Below are 19,821 nucleotides of genomic sequence, written 5' to 3'. Positions count from 1 at the left end.
GGGCGGTGACCTTGGGAATGAGAAGGGTGTTCTGTCCCATGGGACCTTCACCTGAGCAGTAGGGGGCGCTCTCCTCTGAGGCCGCAGAGCCTGCTGGTTCAGACACAAAGTGGTCGCACTGGGGCAGCACCTGGGTCTGGTTTCCTGAAGAAACAGTGATGATTAGAGGGTTGGGAGGGTTAAAGGACAGGAAATTCAGTTAAATTAAATAACTTTTAGGAGGGGAGGGAAGTTTAGGGGGAAATGGATCCATGTATATGTATGGCCGAGTCCCTGGCTGTTCACCTGAAACTATAACAACATTGTTAATCAGCTATACTCCAATACAAAGTAGAAAGCTCAAAAGAAAAAAAAAAAAAATAGTGACCTAGTGATGGAGCTGAGATGAAAGCTGGAACATACTGGTAAAGTTACCATAATCTTAGTGTTCCCTTTCTCCAGGAAGAGCCCTGGTCCTGACAATGGCACGATTCCTGTTTTAAGCCAAGCTTTGCCCTAAAAATGAGTTAAACAAGTTGTTCTATCCTTAATCCACCCCTAAATAGAAGAAGCAAAACAGAAGCCTTTCTGAAGGAGTTGTACAATTATTTATCTACAATATTTGTGGTTTTAATAATACAGATATAAAAGAGATCTCATGGAACACCAGAGCAAAAAGAAACATTAAAAAATTTCCCAGGGTATTTGGCTCTTAAAGTTACCTGACAGAAAATTTATTTTATTTAATTTTATTAATTTTTATTTGAGTGTAATTGCTTTACAATGTTGTGGTAGCTTCTGCTGTACAGCAAATTTAGTAAGTTATACATATACATATGGGCTTCCCAGGTGACTCAGTGGTAAAGAATCTGCCTGCCAAACAGGAGACTGGGGTTCCATCCCTGGGTTGGGAAGAGCCTTTGGAGAAAGAAACGGCAATCCACTCCAGTATTCTTGCCTAAGAATTCCTATGGATAAAGGAGCATGGCAGTCCATGAGGTCACAAAAGAGTCAGACACAACTCAGCGACTAAACAACTATATCTATCTATCTATTTATATTTATAAATACACACACACACACACATACACACACATCGCCCCTCTTTCTTGGATTTACTTCCTATTTAGTCACCACAGAACACTGAGTAGAGTTCCCTGTTCTATAAAGAAGTTATTATTTATCTATTTCTGTGTGCATGCATGCTAAGACACTTCAGTCGTGTCTGACTCTGTGACACTATGGATTGTAGCCCATCAGGCTCCATGTCTATGGGATTCTCCAAGCAATATCTATTTTATCCTTAGTATCAATAGTGTAGGGCTTCTGAGTCTGGTGGCTCAGACAGTAAAGAATCCACCTGCAATGTGGGAGACCTAGCTTTGATCCTTGGGTTGGAATGTCCCCTGGAGGAGGGCATGGCAACCCACAGTAGTTGTACCAAATTACATATTCATATGTAGGAGGATTCCCTTTTTGGCACATCCTCTCCAGCATTTATTTGTGGATTTTTTAAATGATAGACATTCTAACTGGTGTGAAGTATTACCTGACTGTAGCTTTGATTTGCATCTCTCTAATTATTAGTGATGTTGTATTTGTTAGTCATCTGTATGTCTGGAAAAAAAAATGTCTATTTAGGTCATTTTCCCATTTTTTCATTGGATTGTTTGATTTGTTGATATTGTGTTGTTTCTGTATTTTGAAGATTAGCCCTTGTTAATTACTTCATTTGCAAATATTCTCTCCCATTCTGAGAGATGTCTTTTTGTTCTGTTGATGGTTTCCTTTGATATATGAAAGCTTTTAAGTTTAATTAGATCTTATTTTTTTTTGTTTTGTTTTTATTTTCTTTAGGAATTTGATCCAAAAAGATCCTGTTGCAACTTATGTCAAAGAATGTTCTGCCTATGTTTTCCTCTAAGAGTTTTATAATCTGACAGAGAATTTAAATAGCCATGATTAAAGTGCACAAAGAATTAATTGACACAATGTGTATCCTGGCAGAGAAATCATAACAAAAACAAGTGAAAATTCTACAGCTGAAAAAGTTAACAGCTGAAATTAAGAACTAGAGAATGAGTGTATCAGCACATTAGATCAACATAAAGTAGAAACAGTAAAATGGAAAAATCAGAGGATAAATATTCCTCTATTTAGAAATGCTGGTCCTATGGTAAGTGCCTGGTTAATAATGCCATATAACAAAATCTCCCCCCAAATTTAGTAGTTGAAGGAATTTATTTTTAAATTTTGCTCATGATTTCCCGGGTCAGTAAGTTGGGAAAGACTCAACTGAGCAGTTCTATCTTTGGGGTTTCTCATGTGGTTGCATTTAGATGTCATCTGGGACTGACATTTCTAAAAGTTTGACTGAACTGTGGTCATGTAAGGAAATTCCCAGAAGTATATTTGTTGTTGTTGGGAGGGAGGGATAAAGGAGCATCATGTCTGCAACCTATTCCAGAAAGATTTTACATACTCAGGGAAAAAGAGGGCAGGAGTGGAACAAATAAGAAGAGAAAGGGAAAGCTAGAGCAAGAGAGAGACAGAAAAGAAAGAAAGATTAAACCAAAATACTAATCCAACATTCGGGGAATCCAGGTAAAGTTCAGAGAGAATTCATTCCTAGAAAACGTTCACTAAAAGAAATACTAACAACATCAAACCCATAAAATGCCTAGGAGAAAACCTAGTTAAAGGTGTGCAAAACATCTGAGAGAAAGTCAAGACCTAACTGAATGAAGAGATATATTTTGTCAGTGAATTGGGAAACTCAATGTTGTCAAAGTCAGTCATTCTCAAATCTATATACAGATTAAATCTAACCTCAATCAAATTCCCTTGTGCTTTTGTATGTCTGAAACATGACAAGCTGATTCAAAATTTACGTTGCTGTTCAGTCACTTAGTCGTGTCTGACTCTTTGTGACCCCAAGGACTGCAGCACACCAGGCTTCCCTGTCCATCACCAACTCCTGGAGCTTGCTCAGACTCATGTGCTTTGAGTCATTGATGCCATCCAACCATCTCATCCTCTGTCATTCCCTTCTCCTCCTGCCTTCAGTCGTTCCTAGCATCAGGGTCTTTGCTAGTGAGTCAGCTCTTGGCATCAGGTGTCCAAAGTATTGGAGCTTCATCTCAAAAATGTATACCAAATACAAAAACCAAGACTGACCAAAGCAGTTGGCAAGAAAAGCAACAACATAACTTCTTTAAATTAAAGTTACCCAGACTTACTATGTGTGCTTAGTCACTCAGTCCTGTCCAACTCTTTGTGACCCCATAGACTACAGCCCGCTAGGCTCCTCTGTCCACGGGGATTCTCCAGGCAAGAATACTGGAGTGGGTTGTCATGCCCTTCTCCAGGGGATCTTCCCAACCCAGGGATCAAACCCAGGTCTCTGACCTTGCAGGCAAATTCTTTACTCTCTGAGACACCAAGGAAAGTTCAAGACTTACTATAAAATTACTATAATTAAGAAAATGTGGTACAGGGGCAAGGAGAGAAAAAGGATACAGTGGAACAGAATAGAGAGTCTAAACAGTGTGTTCAGACATATGTGCCCTTTTGCTTATCACAAAGGTGGCACTGCAGTGGGGAATAGTCTGTTCAGAAAAACGTTTTGAGTCAACTGGATACCCATATGAAAACAGGACACTTGACCCTTATCCTACACAGATATCAATCCTAGAAGCAATGTACAATTATATGAAAAAAAAAAGTAATGACACTTCTGTGAGATACTCTCAGAGAACATTTTTGTAATTTTGGAGTAGACAAAGATCATTTTAGAAGAATATAAGGAGTTCTAGGGACTGGATCAATGGGCTAGTTCAAAACTGAGACAGAAGTACATCAAGGCTGTATATTGTTATTCTGCTTATTTAACTTATATGCAGAGTGCATCATGTGAAATGCTGAGCTGGATGAAGCACAAACTAGAATCAAGATTGCTGGGAGAAATATCAATAAGCTCAGATATGCAGATGACACCACCCTTATGGCAGAAAGTGAGGAGATATTAAAGAGCCTCTTAATGAAACTGAAAGAGGAGAATGAAAATGTTGGCTTAAAACTCAACATTCAAAGAACTAATATCATGGCATCTGGTCCCATCACTTTATGGCAAAAATATGGGGAAACAGGGACAGACTTTATTTTCTTGGGCTCCAAAATCACTACAGATTATGTCTACAGCCATGAAAATAAAAGATGCTTGATGCTTAGAAGAAAAGCTATGACCAACCTAGTCAGCATATTAAAAAGCAGGGACCATCTAGTCAAAGGTATGATTTTTCCAGTAATCATGTATGGATGTGAGAGTTGGACCATAAAGCAAGCTGAATGCTGAATAATTGATGCTTTTGAACTGTAATGTTGGAGAAACCTCTTGACAATCCCTTGGATTTCAAGGAGGTCCAATCAGTCAACCCTAAAGGAAATCAGTCCTGAATATTCATTACAAGAACTGATGCTGAAGCTGAAGCTCCAATACTTTGGCTACATGATGGGAAGAACTGACTCATTAGAAAAGACCCTGAAGCTGAGAAAGATTGAAGGCAGGAGGAGAACGGGACGACAGAGAATAAGATGACTGGATGGTTTCACCGACTCAATGGATGTGAACTTGAGCAAGCTCCAGGAGATAGTGAAGGACAGGAAAGCTTGGCATGCTGCAGTCCATGGGGTTGCAAAGAGTCAGACATGGCTGAGCGATTGAACAGAACTGACTGACTGAAAGAGCACTACATGGATATAAAAAAAGTTGATAAGTCAAACCTAAGATGAGTAACTTGGCTCATTGAAGTACAGCATACCATTAAGAAAATAAAAATATAAGACCAAGAATTAAACACACAAAAATCATAATAAATACTTTTGCCAAAGTCATCGTCATGATCATTTGCACCATTGTATTTGTAATAATCAAGAACTGGAAATAAGCTCAAATCTCTGCCATTAGTTGAATGGTTCAACACATGGTCATGTGATCATTCAAAAGAATACTCTATAATAATAAAAATGAATGAAATGTTGTCATAAACAACATCATGAGTGAATCTCAAACACAGTTTGGAGTCAAAGAAATTAAACACAAAAGAAAACATACTGTATGCTTTTACATAAAGTTCAAAAACTGACAAAAAATTCTATGGCAGTACAAGTCTTAGATAGGCAGTCTTCCCTGGAGAGGAGGAGGACACGGCTATTGGGAGGCAATAGTGATTCTGTGGTGATGTAGTGATTCTGTGGTGTTCTCTTTGTAGATCTAGGTTGGAGAACATGACCTAGGTATACACTTATTGTTTGTACTTTGTTCTCTATTATTATCCTTAAACAATAATGTTTCATAAAAAAATGGTATTGATCTAGGTGTTTCTTTCCCTGACATAGCACTTCTTAACATTTCTTAGCACTTCTTTCCCCTGAAAAAATGAGTGAACAATGGAGCTGGTCCTGCTATGGAGCAGGACCTTACAGAGCCTTCTCAGGACAGACCACTCTCATGTCCTCCACCTGCCTCTATTTGTAGAAAAACCTAGCTAAATAATAAATTTGATCACAGAAATGAAAAAAAAAAATCAGAAACAAAGGAAAACAGTCAAATAGGACAAAATAATAATAGTTTAGCCCTAAAGTAGTCAAGGGCCTTTAGTTCCTACTCATGGGCTATAGATAACATTCTGAGCCATATCTTTTGAGCTATTTTGCAGATACTGAAATCCCAAACAGGTGGTAGCAATAAATTATATGATGACCAGACTAGTGGGTTGTCATTTCCTTCTTCAGGGTATCTTCCCAACCCAGCGATCAAACCCGAGACTCTTGCATTGCAGGCAGGTTCTTTACCATCTGAGGCGACAGGGAAATTCATAATCTTCATCCTACACAATTCCAAGATCGGCCTCAAGGAAATGGGAACAGACCGACACTAGAGCTGATGATTAACTGTATTTCAAACAATAAAGGTGATACTGATCAGACCTATTTCAAGAAGATTATCGGAGCTAGCTGTGCTATTCTGCAGGTAAACTGTCCTCGACTTCCACCTGTGCACTCCTGAAATTCCCATTTAAAACACTCACCCCTGATCAGCAAGGAGGAGCTGGTTCTTTGGTACATTAGTCCTCTGTCTCCCCAGAACTGCTGGTTTCCTCAATAAAGCTGTCTTTAATTTTACCCCACACTGTCCCTCAGTGTTGGATTCTTGAGTAATGAGCAGCTGAAACCCAAGTTCAGTACCAAGATTAAACATTTCACTACAGAATATCTTTCTTTTTAAGCCTGTTTTCCCTTACTCTCTGCTCTGAGGAAATTTCACTCCAGGAGCATCCTAAGTACAGTAGCCCTTCCCTCTCTTACCTGAGCAGATCGCAGACACCGTGTTGCCATGGGAACAGTCAGGAACACCCAGGGCAGTCACAGGGCATTTCCACAGGAAGGACTCAGTCCCTGAGCAGTGAAATCGGGCTTTCCAGAGTTGATCACTTCCTTCTGCTCCGTTTGGGGTAGAGATGGCGACTCCACAGCTGAGCTGACGACAGACAACACTGGCATTGGCCAGACTCCAGTGGGAGGCACAGAGTGCTCTCCATCGTCCAAAAATGTTGATCTCCACCTGCCCCTCACACTGAGAGGAGCCATTTGTCAAGAGCCGGACATCTGTGTACACTGAGAGAAACAGACAGGATTTCAGAAAAATCGTATTTCTTGTTTAGCTTGAAGCGAGTGTACACAGAGGCTAAATCCTGACGTGCATCTCACCTGAACAGACAACCTGAACAGCCCGACTGTGGTGACAAGTGCCCCCTGGACAGGGCACTCTGGGGCACCACCAGAGCTTAGGCTCCTCCCCCTCACACCTGAACTCTTCAGCCCAGACCCGGCCATCGGACTCTCTGAAGGGTACTTGTCCCAGGACAGACACAGCCTTGCCACACCCCAGCTCTGCACAGATGACCTGGGCAGTGGGGAGTGTGAAGTTTCCATCAGACACTGGGGTCCAGGCTTCTCCAGAATGCACTTCTACTCGCCCTGAGCAGGGTCCGTCCCCTCCAGCCAGATGCACAAATCCTAAGAGAAACAAACCCAGTGAGTGTTCATGAACCTGGCTTGACAATTGGAAACAACACCTCACAGGCAAAGGTGGGAAAGATTTTCTTTCCAGCAGTGGAACAAGACGGGACAAGAAGAGAGAATTTGACTGTCATTGTCAAAATGCGTTTTCATGACCAAGTTTCTGAAGAGATATTCAGAAGGATTGCAGGGTCAGTTTGGAAGGGCTGAATCCCGAGAATATATATTGGTTAGGAATGTTAATTCTTATCTGGGGGCCTGGAAATCACAAGGCCCAAAGAAACTGCACAGTGGTAAACATTCAAACTTGAGTGCAGAGCTGAAATAACTGAGAGTGGAAAAAGATCATGGGATTCGAGAGGTTAGAGGCCTAAGAGCCAGAGAAGTTTAGAAGATCATCCTGAAATTTCTGGGGCTAGAATTTTGGGCAATTTTCTCTGAGCCAATATTCAAGTCACTGGGTATGGGAACATCATGCGGGCTGGATCTGAGTGCAGGCATTAAGTCACAATTAGGTAACCTAATTGTGAAATAAGTTGTTCACAGTTAAGTTTGGAAATGATGAAAGCTCAGAGAGTCATAGGAGAGGGAGGGAATGATCCTAGCCATCTTTCTTAAAAACCTAGGATTTATGAACACACCTGAGAGAAAGTGAAGTCTCAGTGAGATTATGCAAGACAACTGAGTTAGTTGATTACTTCATCCTAGACATGAGATTCTTAGCAAACATTAAGGAGTGATGAGAATTTAATATATTCTAACCCTATCTATATGCGAACTGCATATTCCTTTCCTATTTGTGTTTCTGAGATAAGGAGCCAGCAAGCTACGATAAAGGGGAGTGAGAGGACGATAGCAGAGAGCAAACAAGCCGTATATATTTTAGAGATTTCTACATTGCAAAAGCCTCACTAGTGTTGAAATATAGATTTGGAAACCAAATACTTGTTCAACAAGACTTTAACACCTTTTATACCTTGTGCTTCTCCCGTTTGCCACCTAACACTCCTTTCCCAATTCCCCCAATGCAGACAAGAAGAAATGATCTTAAGAGCTACAAATAGATGGAAAGGACACTCCAAAAGGGAAGAGCTTCAGTAGGGAGTGAGGTGGGGTGAGTGGTAGGTTAAATGGGGAGAGGATAGAGTATGAGAGAGACCAAGGAAAAGACTCATGATCATGATTTCATCCTTCAGGGACCATATTTGGACAGAGAGAAGGTAATCCAATGGGGAAAAACCCTGCAAATCATAAAGAACAATTTTTAAAATAATTTGCCTGGTTTCTGAGTGTGCTCATGGTTATGTATGTAATGGTGGAATTTGTCCTGGTAAAGGACTCTGATTGTGTAAGTATATGAACTTTGAAGTCTCAAAAAGAATGATATAACAGAATAAAAATCTACTAGACAGAGCAGGAGAGAACAGAAAAGACACCACAGAAATTAAATAATCGAAGGATTAGCTTGACCACTGATAACAAGAATGAATGATGAGGGAGAGGATGATCTGCTTGCCTTTTGTTATTTATCCATTTCCATCTCCAGAGAGAGGCCCAGGTCAGGACCCCTAGCCTCCTCTGGCTGGGAGTTTGGTCACAGGCTACACATTCTAATTAAAGCATTTTTATTTAACTGGTTGTTTTTGTTGCTCAGTCACTCAGTCGTGTCCGACTCTTTGTGACCCCATGGACTGTAGCACTCCAGGCTTCCCTGTCTTCACTGTCTCCCTGTCTTTACTCAAACTCATGCCCATTGAGTCAGTGATGCCATCCAACCATCTGATCCTCTGTTGTCCCCTTCTTCTCTGGTCTTCAATCTTTCCCAGCCTCAGGGTCTTTTCCAATGAATCATTTCTTCTTATCATGTGGCCAAAGTATTGGAGCTTCAGCTCCAGCATGCATCCTTCCAATGAGTTATTCAAGGTTGATTTCCTTTAGGATTGACTGATTTTATCTCCTTGCTGTCCAAGGGACTCTCCAGAGTCTTCCAGCACCACAGTTCAAAAGCATCAATTCTTCAGCGCTCAGCCTTCTTTATGACCCAACTCTCACGTCCATACATAACTACTGAAAAAAAACATAGCTTTGACTATACGGACATTTGTCACAAAGTAGTGTCTCTGCTTTTTAACATGCTGTCTAGGTTTCTCATAGCTTTTCTTCCAAGGAGCAAACATCTTTTAATTTCATGGCTGCAGTCACAGTCTGCAGTGATTTTGGAGCCCAAGAAAATAAAGTCTGTTGCTGTTTCCATTTTTTCCTCATCTCTTTGCCATGAAGTGATGAGACTGGATGCCATGATATTAGTTTTTTGAATGTGGAGTTTCAACCCAGCTTTTTCACTCTTCTCTTCCACTTTCATTAAGAGGCTCTCCTCTGTTCCTCTTTACCTTCTGCCATTAGGGTGGTGTCATCTGCATATCTGAGGTTATTGATATTGTTATAATAATTCTATGAGATTAAAAATTTAGAAAGAACAAGAAAAAGGTATTTCTTATATTCTGTTTTATGTACCCTGATACATGTAAAATATTCAAATATATGCTGAATAATCAATAAAGTCTTATACATATCAGGATAGAGACTTCTGAGATATAGTATATCTTTCTTATTTTCTACTTGATTTTAAAATTTACATGGAAGAATAAGTGTGTGACACTTCCAAAAAAATTATTAAATAGAAGGCCGATGTGAGTGAAGATATTAAATATAGTAAAGACATACATATCCTTGTCTGGTCTCTTGCTGTGTACACATCCTGTGTCCTTAGGCACATGTAGCATCCTTCACACCACACCTGGCCCCTCAGCGCTGCTCAGAGAACCTTACAGTTACCTCCATCAGCTCCCATTGCCATTTGCCTTCTTCCCAGCTACTATAAAACCTTTTCCAAATTCTTTAAAAATTACATTTGTAAAAAAAAAAAAAAATATATATATATATATATATATATATATATATATATTTGTCCACTTACTCCAAATAAGCCCCCAGATGCAATTCTCTTATATCATTGAAGTCATCAAATATAAACTATATAATCTCTTAACATAAAACACAGAAATTCAAGTTTTATTACCTCCACCTTTGACTTGTCAGTGCATGGCTAAGTGTTCTTCCAAAGTTTGCATTTATACAGATATTTTAAAGGAAAAATTTGAGAGAGAGACTTTTCTAGTAACAATGGAAGAATATATGACTCAGAGCATTCCATCAACAATTCTCTACCATCAAAGAACTATGAACATTTATGTCTAAATTTGCAAAGGAAACTTGAAATCTGGCACAAATCCATAAGAATCTCTAATCTGTTAAACGATATCCTCTGTAGGGACACCCTCTATACATGTAAATTATATCCTCCTATAGTAGGAGTAGCCTCCACTCATACTTGCCTAGTGCAAAATAATGTCTCACACTGTCTGTACAGAAACAACTCCACCCAGGAAAGTACATCCTCATTTTTTGTCCCTCCCTCTCATAGCCTTCCTGTGCAAATGGAGTGTGTATGTGGCTGTTGGCAAATGTTTCACTCTTACAAATAGTGAATTATGAAAAAAAAATGATGAGGATTTATTTTAACTGGAAGAATAAACAAAGTTATTTTAGTGTCAGGTAAGAGCACTGGAGAAGAAAAGAAAAGCAGAGACTTGTAAGAGAAAAGTATATGAAGCTCATTGCTCACAGCTACAGGGCACTCAGGGAGGATGGGTAGTTGTCTCAGTCCTCTCTAGGCCACCAGTCCCCTATTGTCCCTCTGATCAGACACCACCTTTCTTGGAACTTCCATTCTCCCAGCTGGTGTGCATGAACTGACCATACCTGAGCAGACGACTCCTGCATCCTCACGGTGATCGCAGTAGTGCTTCCCCCAGCCCCAGGAAGGGCACCTCCACACGTGGGACTCCTTTCCTGTGCACTTCACGTTGCCCAGCCAAATGGGCTCTGATCCCGCCCCAAGGGAAGAAGAGCGAGTGGCATCGAGGGCTTCTCCACAGCCCAGCTGTCTGCAGACCACGTGGGCATCTTTCATGTTCCAGCTGTAATCGCAGATGGTGCCCCAGGAGCCCTGGTTAAGGATCTCCACTCTCCCGGCGCAGGGACCGCCCCCGTCCACCAGGCGGAGCTGTCTGCTACCTGAGCAGAGAGAAATGGGACACGGGGCGCTGACCTGAAGAATGTGTCTTCTGTCCTGTGGGACCCTCACCTGAGCAGTAGGAGGCGCTCTCCTCTGAGGCTGCAGACTGCTGGTTCTGATATGGAGTCTTTGCACTCATGCAGAAGGCAATGGCAACCCACTCCAGTACTCTTGCCTGGACAATCCCACGGACAGAGGAGCCTGGTAGGCTGCAGTACATGGGGTCGCTAAGAGTCAGACACGACTGAAGCGACTTGGCAGCAGCAGCATTGCACTGAGGCAGCAGCTGGGTCTGGTTTCTTATAGCAGTGGCAAGAGAATTAATAAGGTTGAAAAGTAGGAGGAAAGGTTAAAAAAAAAAAAAAGTAGGTAAAGAAAGGTTAAATAATGTTTATCAGTGCCGCACTTTAAGTAGATAATGAAGTAGAGAATTAAACCTAAAATTTTCCACTTCCAGGGAGAATAGAGTTCACAGCAGGCCAATGTGTCTTGCTGGGTCTTTCTGGATACAACTTTAAAAGCTGGAAAATGTTTTTTAAGAAATAGTAAATGTATTCAACATTTGTTAACACAACATGGACTAAATATGCTAAAATTCTAAATAGTGGAGATTATTTCTATGTTAGTCCAGGATCTATAGCTTCTTTTTCTCTGTGGGAATTTGCCAGTTCATTGCATAATTTAATGATTCACAATCTGGGCTCCGACAAGCAGAGGTCTACTGTTGTGACAGGAAGCCTACATAATCTGGGGGTTACCTGGCACTGGAGAGACAAAATTAGAGTCTTGAGAGCCTCTCTCACACAGCAGGTTTTCTCCTCAAATCTTTGCCCAGTATATAAGCTGTGAAGGGCAGGAAGCTAGAGAACTATATAAAAAGACTTGGAAAGCAGAGTCTTTTTCATTATTTTGGGTACTTAGCTACCAAAGAATATAGGCTCTGAACTGAAATCTCTGAAAGCCTATGTCATAGGGACAGAGAAATCAGAGGTGGACTGAGTGCTATCAAAACTGCAACCCATACTTGTTACAGCTCAGTTTTAGGTTATATTTAGATGTTTGGGTGATACACACCCCTTCCCCCTACCTGCCTAGGAAAACAAAGGGTAAATACTTTCAAGTGTTAGAAAACGTATCAGGAGTATCTTACTTTTTCATATATAATTTGTAGCATCCAATAAAAAATGACATGACATTTGAGAAGCTAGGATAACATGAAAAATGACCAAAACGAAAAAAGATGAGAGACTGCAGAGACACACATGATAGAAATGCTGGACTTAGCAGATAAGGATTTTAACTGCAATCAATGTATTTAGGGGAAAAGAGAGAAGAGGAGAATAAACAGGTAAAAAGATGAAAAAAATCATAAATAAATAAAAATGTCTAAGGACTATTGCCAAACTAAAATAAAATATCTAGGTTTAAAAAGTGAATGAATAAGTTAAAAGAATTTTATATAGAACTTAGAATATAGTGATTTAGAGGAGTCCTAAAGATGAGAGATGAGAAAGAGAAGAAAGAGGAGGAGAAGATGGAGAAGAGATAAGAGACAGAGAGACAGAACTGCAGAAGTAATATCTGAAGATGTAGCAATAGAGAACTTTTTAAAAAAATAAAAGGAAGAGTATGAAAACCCCCACTCCTAGTAAAGCTACTGAAAATCAAAAGGAAAAAGGAAAATCTGGAATAATAACAGATTTATTTAATACAAAAGGAAGGAAAAAAGAGAGACAAAAAGGAACATAAAGCAGGGGGATCAATTAAAAACAAATGGCAGATGCCAACACATCAATATCAGTAATGGCATTTACAGTGAATGGATTAAGATAAAACAAAATTGACACAAATGTTATTTGCAAAATGCCCTCCTTATATTATGAAGGCAAAGAATGGTTGAAAGTAAAATGATGGAAAAAATGTACTAACTGCAATAAAACTGGAGTAGCTATATCAATGTCCCAGAAAGTGGACTTTAAGCCAAGATACACTAATTGAATTAAAGAGGGAATTTTCATGATTATAATGAGATGCACCCTTAATAAAGATATTTTAGACAACAAAATTCAAGAAAGGTAACAGAACATAACTTTGAAACATACTTGACAGAGTGAAAAGAAATAGACAAAATCACAATCAAAATGGGGGATTATTACCGTATCTTTTTCAGTAGCATGCAGACCAAACATACAAAAAACAGAGAAGAATACAGTAGATGTACAACAACATAGTCAGCACATTTAACCAAGTAACACATAGAGCAATGCACCAACAGTGCAAGAGTTCACATTACTGTAAATGCACTCGGAACTTTTACCAAAATGACCACATAATAGTACAAAATCTTTCACTCTTTGAATTTATACTTTGAATATTTGAATTCATACTTTGAATATTTACTCTGACCACAGTGGAATAAAATTAAGAACTAATAAGAAATTATTTATAGCCACCTCTATTTGGGGAAATTCAGCAAGATCCTTGCAAGCATCACCTGAGCCTGGGAATAAATTTAAACCTTACAAAATATTGTGAAATAATGATAATAAACACAAAATAATGGTATGATAAATTCTTCTAATGAAACTCAAGTAGTTCCTAAGGGAAACTTATACCCTAAATTTAGAGAAGAGGAAAGACTGAAAGTGAAAAAAAGTAAGCTTCCAATTAAGAAACTAGATGAGAAAGAATATAGAATGTTGGGGTTAATTTAAAAAGGAACAAAAATTAATAGAAAAGAAGGTAAGCATAAGATAGAAAATATAGAAGAAAACCCTTTAAACGTGGCTCATTGAAAACTGATGAACACTGAGCAACACTAATGCAGAGCAGAGAGAAAATGAAGCTAACAATACCAAGAATGAACAGGGGCATCAGTATAGATCATACAGATGTTTCGGTCATAGTTTTTGTGCTGTTGTTTGTTTGGTTTTTGGCTGTGCTGTTGCTCATGGGCTCATAGTTCCCAGGTCAGGGATTGAACCTGGACCCATGACAGTGAAAGCCCAGAGATTTAACCTCTGGATTACATAGTTTTATTAGTACAATTTATACATTTAATGTGGATAAGTACACATAAAGTGTCAATATCACCACAGCCTTGCGAACACTAAGTGTCTTTAAAAAACAAACAAACAAACAAACAAAAAACAGTCATTCTGACATGTGTGCAATGATATCTCTTTGTGGCATTAATTTACATTTCCCTGATGATTAACAATGTCAAGTTTTTTTTTTTTTATATACCTATTGCCATTTGTATGTCTTCCTTAGAGAAATGTTTATTGAAGCCCTTAGCCAATTTTTTACTTGAGTTATTAGGTTTTAATTTTGTTCGTTTTTTTTATTCTCTTAAGTTATAGGAGTTCCTTATTGTTTTTGGAAATTAATACCTTATATAATTTGTGTTAGCTTGCTTTTTCACTCTGTTGATCTTTCATTTGGTTTATGGAAGCTTTTTAGTTTGATATATTCCCACTTGTCTATTTTTGCTTTGTTGCCTGTACTTTTAATGTCATATCCATGAACTCATGAAACCGTGTGCTTTTATTTTGTGATGAAGGTAAGATATCGCATATCTAAAATGTAATTCCTATCTGGTGATGATGTTACACCATCACACATAGTAAAATAAATTCAGATAAATAAATAAATTTGAAATTAAGTTTTGAATATTCTTTAGTGGAACTATAAAATTGTTTGCAGAAAATAAAACTTGATTCAATGTTATTTTGAGATTAAAAAAATGGCATTTGAAACACTGCACTAAAGGCAGAAGTCAAAAAAGTAAAACATTACAGATTTGACCACATAACCCACCCATACACATATACAACTTTTAAAATATATGTAAAATATGGGGAAAGTCTTATAAAAATATTTAAGAAAAACAGTAAGTGATGTTTGTTTATAAAGAGTTCCTATGAATAAATAAGAAATTTTAAAACATTCTAGAGAAAAAATATTGTCATGCAAGATATCTTAAGACAGTAATATAGGAAAAAAGATATTATTTTTGTATATAGTGTTTGTGAAAGTCACTCAGTCATGTCCAACTCTTTGTGACCCTATGGAGTATAGAGTCCACGGAATTCTCCAGGCGAGAATACTGGAGTGGGTAGTCATTCCCTTCTCCAGGAGAACTTCCCAACCCAGGGATCAAACCCAGGTCTCCCACATTGCAGGCAGATTCTCTACCAGCTGAGTCACAAGGGAAGCCCAAGAATACTGTAGTGAGTAGCCTATCCTTCTCCAGCAGATTTTCCAGACTCAGGAATCAAACCAGGGTCTCCTGCACGGCAGGCGGATTCTTTACCAGTTGACCTACCAGGGAAGCCCTTATGTGGATAAAAAACCATGATGCTATGAAGAAAATTATACTCTCTTTTAAAATTAAGTATTTATTTGGTTGTGCTGGATCTTAGTTGCAGCATGCAAATTGTTACTTGTGGGGTCATAAGAGAAAAAAATTGTAACTGCATGTGGTGATGGATATTACTGTATGTATGGTGATTTACCAATATGTACAAATACATAAACACTATGTTTTACCCTTAGAACCAATATAATGTTATGAGAATTACATCTCAATTAAAAATTTTAACAAACAAGGCTGGAATATGTTGATTAAATTAGTTTCATTCTTACTTCATTTAAGCTTCTCTGGTGGCTCAGACAGTAAAGAATCTGACTTCAGTGTAGGAGACCCTATTTCATACCTGGGTCAGGATGATCTCCTGGAGAAGGGAATGGTAACCCATTCCAGCATTCTTGCCTGGAGAATCCCATGCACAGAGGAGCCTGGCAGGCTACAGTCCATGTGGTCACAAAGAGCACAACTGAGCAACTAACATTTTCAGTTTATGTCATTTTGTGGACCCAAATTTAAATCATCACTTAGATTTTAAAATATCAAATCTCACTGCATCCTACAGGGTTAGGACAGACACACAGAAATAGTAAGTCACCTGCACACAAGATATAGGCTTCCTCCTTTGGAGAGCATGAAGTGTAATTCCAAGGGTCAGAAGGACACTGCCAGAGAGAAGTGTCTGTTTTCCGACAGCGGATTCCATCCACCCACCGGGGTCTAGAACCTTCCCTGAGACCAACAGAAGAGTTGAGGGTTCCACTGTCCCCACAGCCAAGCTGTCTGCAGATCACAGACACAGTGATGTCGTCTATGGGGCTGTGGCAGACACTGCCCCAGGTCCCATTGTAGAAAACTTCCAGCCACCCAGCACATTGCTGGTCCTCACTCACCATCCTGAGGGCCAGGAACTCTAAGGTTGAAAGGGGAGGAGACAGGATACAGTAAAAACTTTGCTGCAGGTTCTAGGTTTTCCTTTCTTCTTGAAATGGTGAACATTCATCTCTGACCTTGCTCAAGAGATACCCACTAGATGACAAGATTGACATCGCCTCCCTTTTAACTGACTTTGTCCATTTGTGTCTGTCTTTCTATTTCTACCACAACGGTGTAGTGGATATGAACTGAGAGGAAGACCAAACTGCATGGGCACTAGGCAGGGAGGGGCAGCTGAATCCTGCTTCCTGATAAAATCTTTAAAGAGTATGTCAAAGGGATGTGATGTGGATATTAGGGAGATAGGGATAATAATTAATCCAAAAATGTTCACATCCCAATGTCTCCAACCTGTGAATATGTTTCCGTATCTGACAAGAGGTATTTACAGATGTGATTATGGTAAGGACCTCGGGATGGTGAGATAATGTATTAACAATATGAGCCCAGTCTAATCAAATCCTTACACCCACTATTCTTAAACGTGGAATACTTTTCTTAGCTCCGGCTAGAAAGAGAGATGTGACTCTGGATAATGGTTGGAGGCCTGCAGCATTGCTGGTCTGATAATGGATGAAGGGTGCTGTGAAGGAAGGAATGTAGGTGGTTTCAAGAAGTTTGAAAAGGAAAGAAACAGATTCTCCCCTAGAGCCACAAAAGTGATGCGGCCCTGCTGAAGCCTTGATCCCAGCCCAGTGAGATCCCTGCTGGACATCTAAGATAGAGAAGAGTAGGGAAATAAATATATGCTGTTTTAAACAACTAGTTGGTAAACTGTTAGGGAAGCAAACAGAAACTAGTACCGTGGGTTTAAATTTTTTGTATGTAACTGGGGAAAGAGCCCTGCTTTCAGGAAAAACTGTAAGAAATGGCTCTGCCAGGAAACACTGCTGAGGAGAAAGGACCAGAACCTCAGCTGCTGCAGAAGGAAGTGAAAGCACCTCGTCTTCACATCTGCTGGAAAGACAGGCTCCATGGGAGGAAGCCTCCTTCTCTGGTCCTTTCAGCATCTCTCCCTCAGGGCTCAGACCCGTGTCCTCCTGGACCCACCCCTCCCCCAGCCTGTGGACAGTGTGCAGCACGGACCGACAGATGACCCCGCGTCCTGCTTGTGTCTGCAGTCGTGCCACCCCCAGCCCCGGGAAGGGCACGTCCACAGCTGGGACTCGTTTCCAGCACAGTTCAGGTCGTCCAGCCAGATGGGCCCTGATCCTGCCCCAAAGTGAGCAGACCCTGTGGCATTGAGGGCTTCTCCACAGCCCAGCTGCCTTCACACCACGCGGGCATCGTCCAGGTCCCAGCCGTCATCACAGATGGTGCCCCAGGAGCCCTGGTCAAGGATCTCCACTCTCCCGGCGCAGGGACAGCCCCCGTCCACCAGGCGGAGCTGCCTGCTGTCTGAGGAGAGAGAAATGGGACAATGGGGCGGAGACCCCAAGGGTTGAGAAGGGTTTTCTGTCTTGTGGGACCCTCACCTGAGCAGTAGGGGGCGCTCTCCACTGAGGCTGCAGAGCCTGCTGGTTCTCCCATTGAGTCATTGCACTGGGACAGCACCTGGGTCTGGTTTCCTGAAGAAACAACAATGATCAGAAGTCTGGAAGGGTTGAAGAACAGGAAACTGAATTAAGGAAAATAATGACCTACTGACGGAGCCTAAAATGAGAGCTGTGACCCAAAAGTAAAGTTATCATACTCTTAGTGTTCACCTCCCTGCAGAGTTCTGTTTCTGACAGTACCACAACTTCTGTTGTAATCCAAGTGTTGCTGTAAGAATGAGTTAAGTAAGCTGTATCCCTAAATTTATCCCTGTGCTGTGCTTAGTCGCTCAGTCATGTCCGACTCTTTGTAACCCCTTGGACTATAGCCCACCAGTAACCTCTGCCATAGGATTTTTCAGGCAAGAATATTGGAGTGGGTTGCCAAGCCCTCCTCCAGGGGATCTTCCCAACCCAGGGATCAAACCCAGGTCTCCCACACTGTAGGCGGATTATTCACCATCTGAGGCACCAGGGAAGCCCAAAGCTATCCCTAAGTAAAAGCAAAAGAAAATTCATTCTGAAGGATTTCTACAATTTCTTCAATGTATATCTTTAAAACAAACACTTATATAAAATAGATCTCATGAAAAACAGAAAGGAAAAAGGAAACATTAGAAAGAATTTCTCAGGGTTTTAGGCTGCTAGAGTTACCTGACAAGAATATATGTATCCATGGTAAAAGTGCTTATGGAATTAATTGAAAAATGTGTCTCTTTGCAGAGAAATGATACCAAAAACCAAATACTTCTAGAGTTGAAAAAACTCGTTAGCTGCAATTAAGATTAAGGAATAAGTGTAGCCGTACATTAGCTCAGCATAAAGTTGAAACATCAAAATGCAAAATCAGAGGATATTCTTCAATTAATTCAGGTCACATAGCAAGAGTTCTGGTTATATGGTTTTATGGCAGTTTTTCCAAAAAACTTGGTTCAGTTCAGTTCAGTCCCTCAGTCATGTCCAACTCTTTGTGACCCAAATAACTGCAGCTTGCCTGACTTCCCTGTTCTTCACCAACCTCTGGAGCTTGCTCAAACTCATGTCCATCAAGTCAGTGATGCCATCCAACCATCTCATCCTCTGTCGTCCCCTTTTCCTACTGCCCTCAATCTTCCCAGCATCAGGGTCTTTTCCAGTGAGTCAGCTCTTCTCATCAGGTGGCCAAAGTAGTGAAGATTCAGCTTCAGTATCAGTCTTTCCAATGAATAGTCAAGACTAATTTCCATTAGGATCCACTGGTTTGATCTCCTTGGAGTCCAGGGGACTCTCAAGAATCTTCAACACCACAGTTCAAAAGCATCAGTTCTTCGGTGCTCAACTTTCTTTATGGCGCAACTCTTACATCCATATATGCTGCTGCTGCTAAGTCACTTCGGTCGTGTCCGACTCTGTGCGTCCCCATAGACGGCAGCCCAGCAGGCTCCGCCGTCCCTGGGATTCTTCAGGCAACATAACTACTGGAAAAATTACAGCTTTGACTAGATGGACCTTTGTCAGCAAAGTAATCTCTCTGATTTTAATATGCTGTCTAGGTTGGTCATAGCTTTTCTTCCAAGGAGCAAGCATCATTTAATTTCATGGCTGCAGTCACCATCTGCAGTGATATTCGAGCCCAAGAAAATAGTCTGTCACTGTTTCCATTGCTTCCCCATGTATTTGCCATGAAATGATGGGACCAGATACCATGACCTTTGTTTTTTGAATGTTGAGTTTTAAGCCAGCATTTTCACTCTCCTCTTTCACTTTCATTAAGAGGCTCTTCGGTTCTTGTTCGCTTTCTGCCA

The 19,821-nt window shown here is 40.3% G+C and overlaps 1 pseudogene; it reads right to left on the bottom strand.

Moving 5' to 3' along the window:
* Positions 1-19,821, bottom strand: part of LOC128048489 (antigen WC1.1-like) — a 54,598-nt pseudogene that overhangs the window by 16,142 nt on the left and 18,635 nt on the right.

Source organism: Budorcas taxicolor, chromosome 5, assembly GCF_023091745.1.
Source record: "Budorcas taxicolor isolate Tak-1 chromosome 5, Takin1.1, whole genome shotgun sequence".
Lineage (NCBI taxonomy): Eukaryota > Metazoa > Chordata > Mammalia > Artiodactyla > Bovidae > Budorcas > Budorcas taxicolor.
The sequence above is the reverse complement of the archived record's forward strand: the minus strand, read 5'-3'. Positions and strand labels throughout refer to the sequence as shown.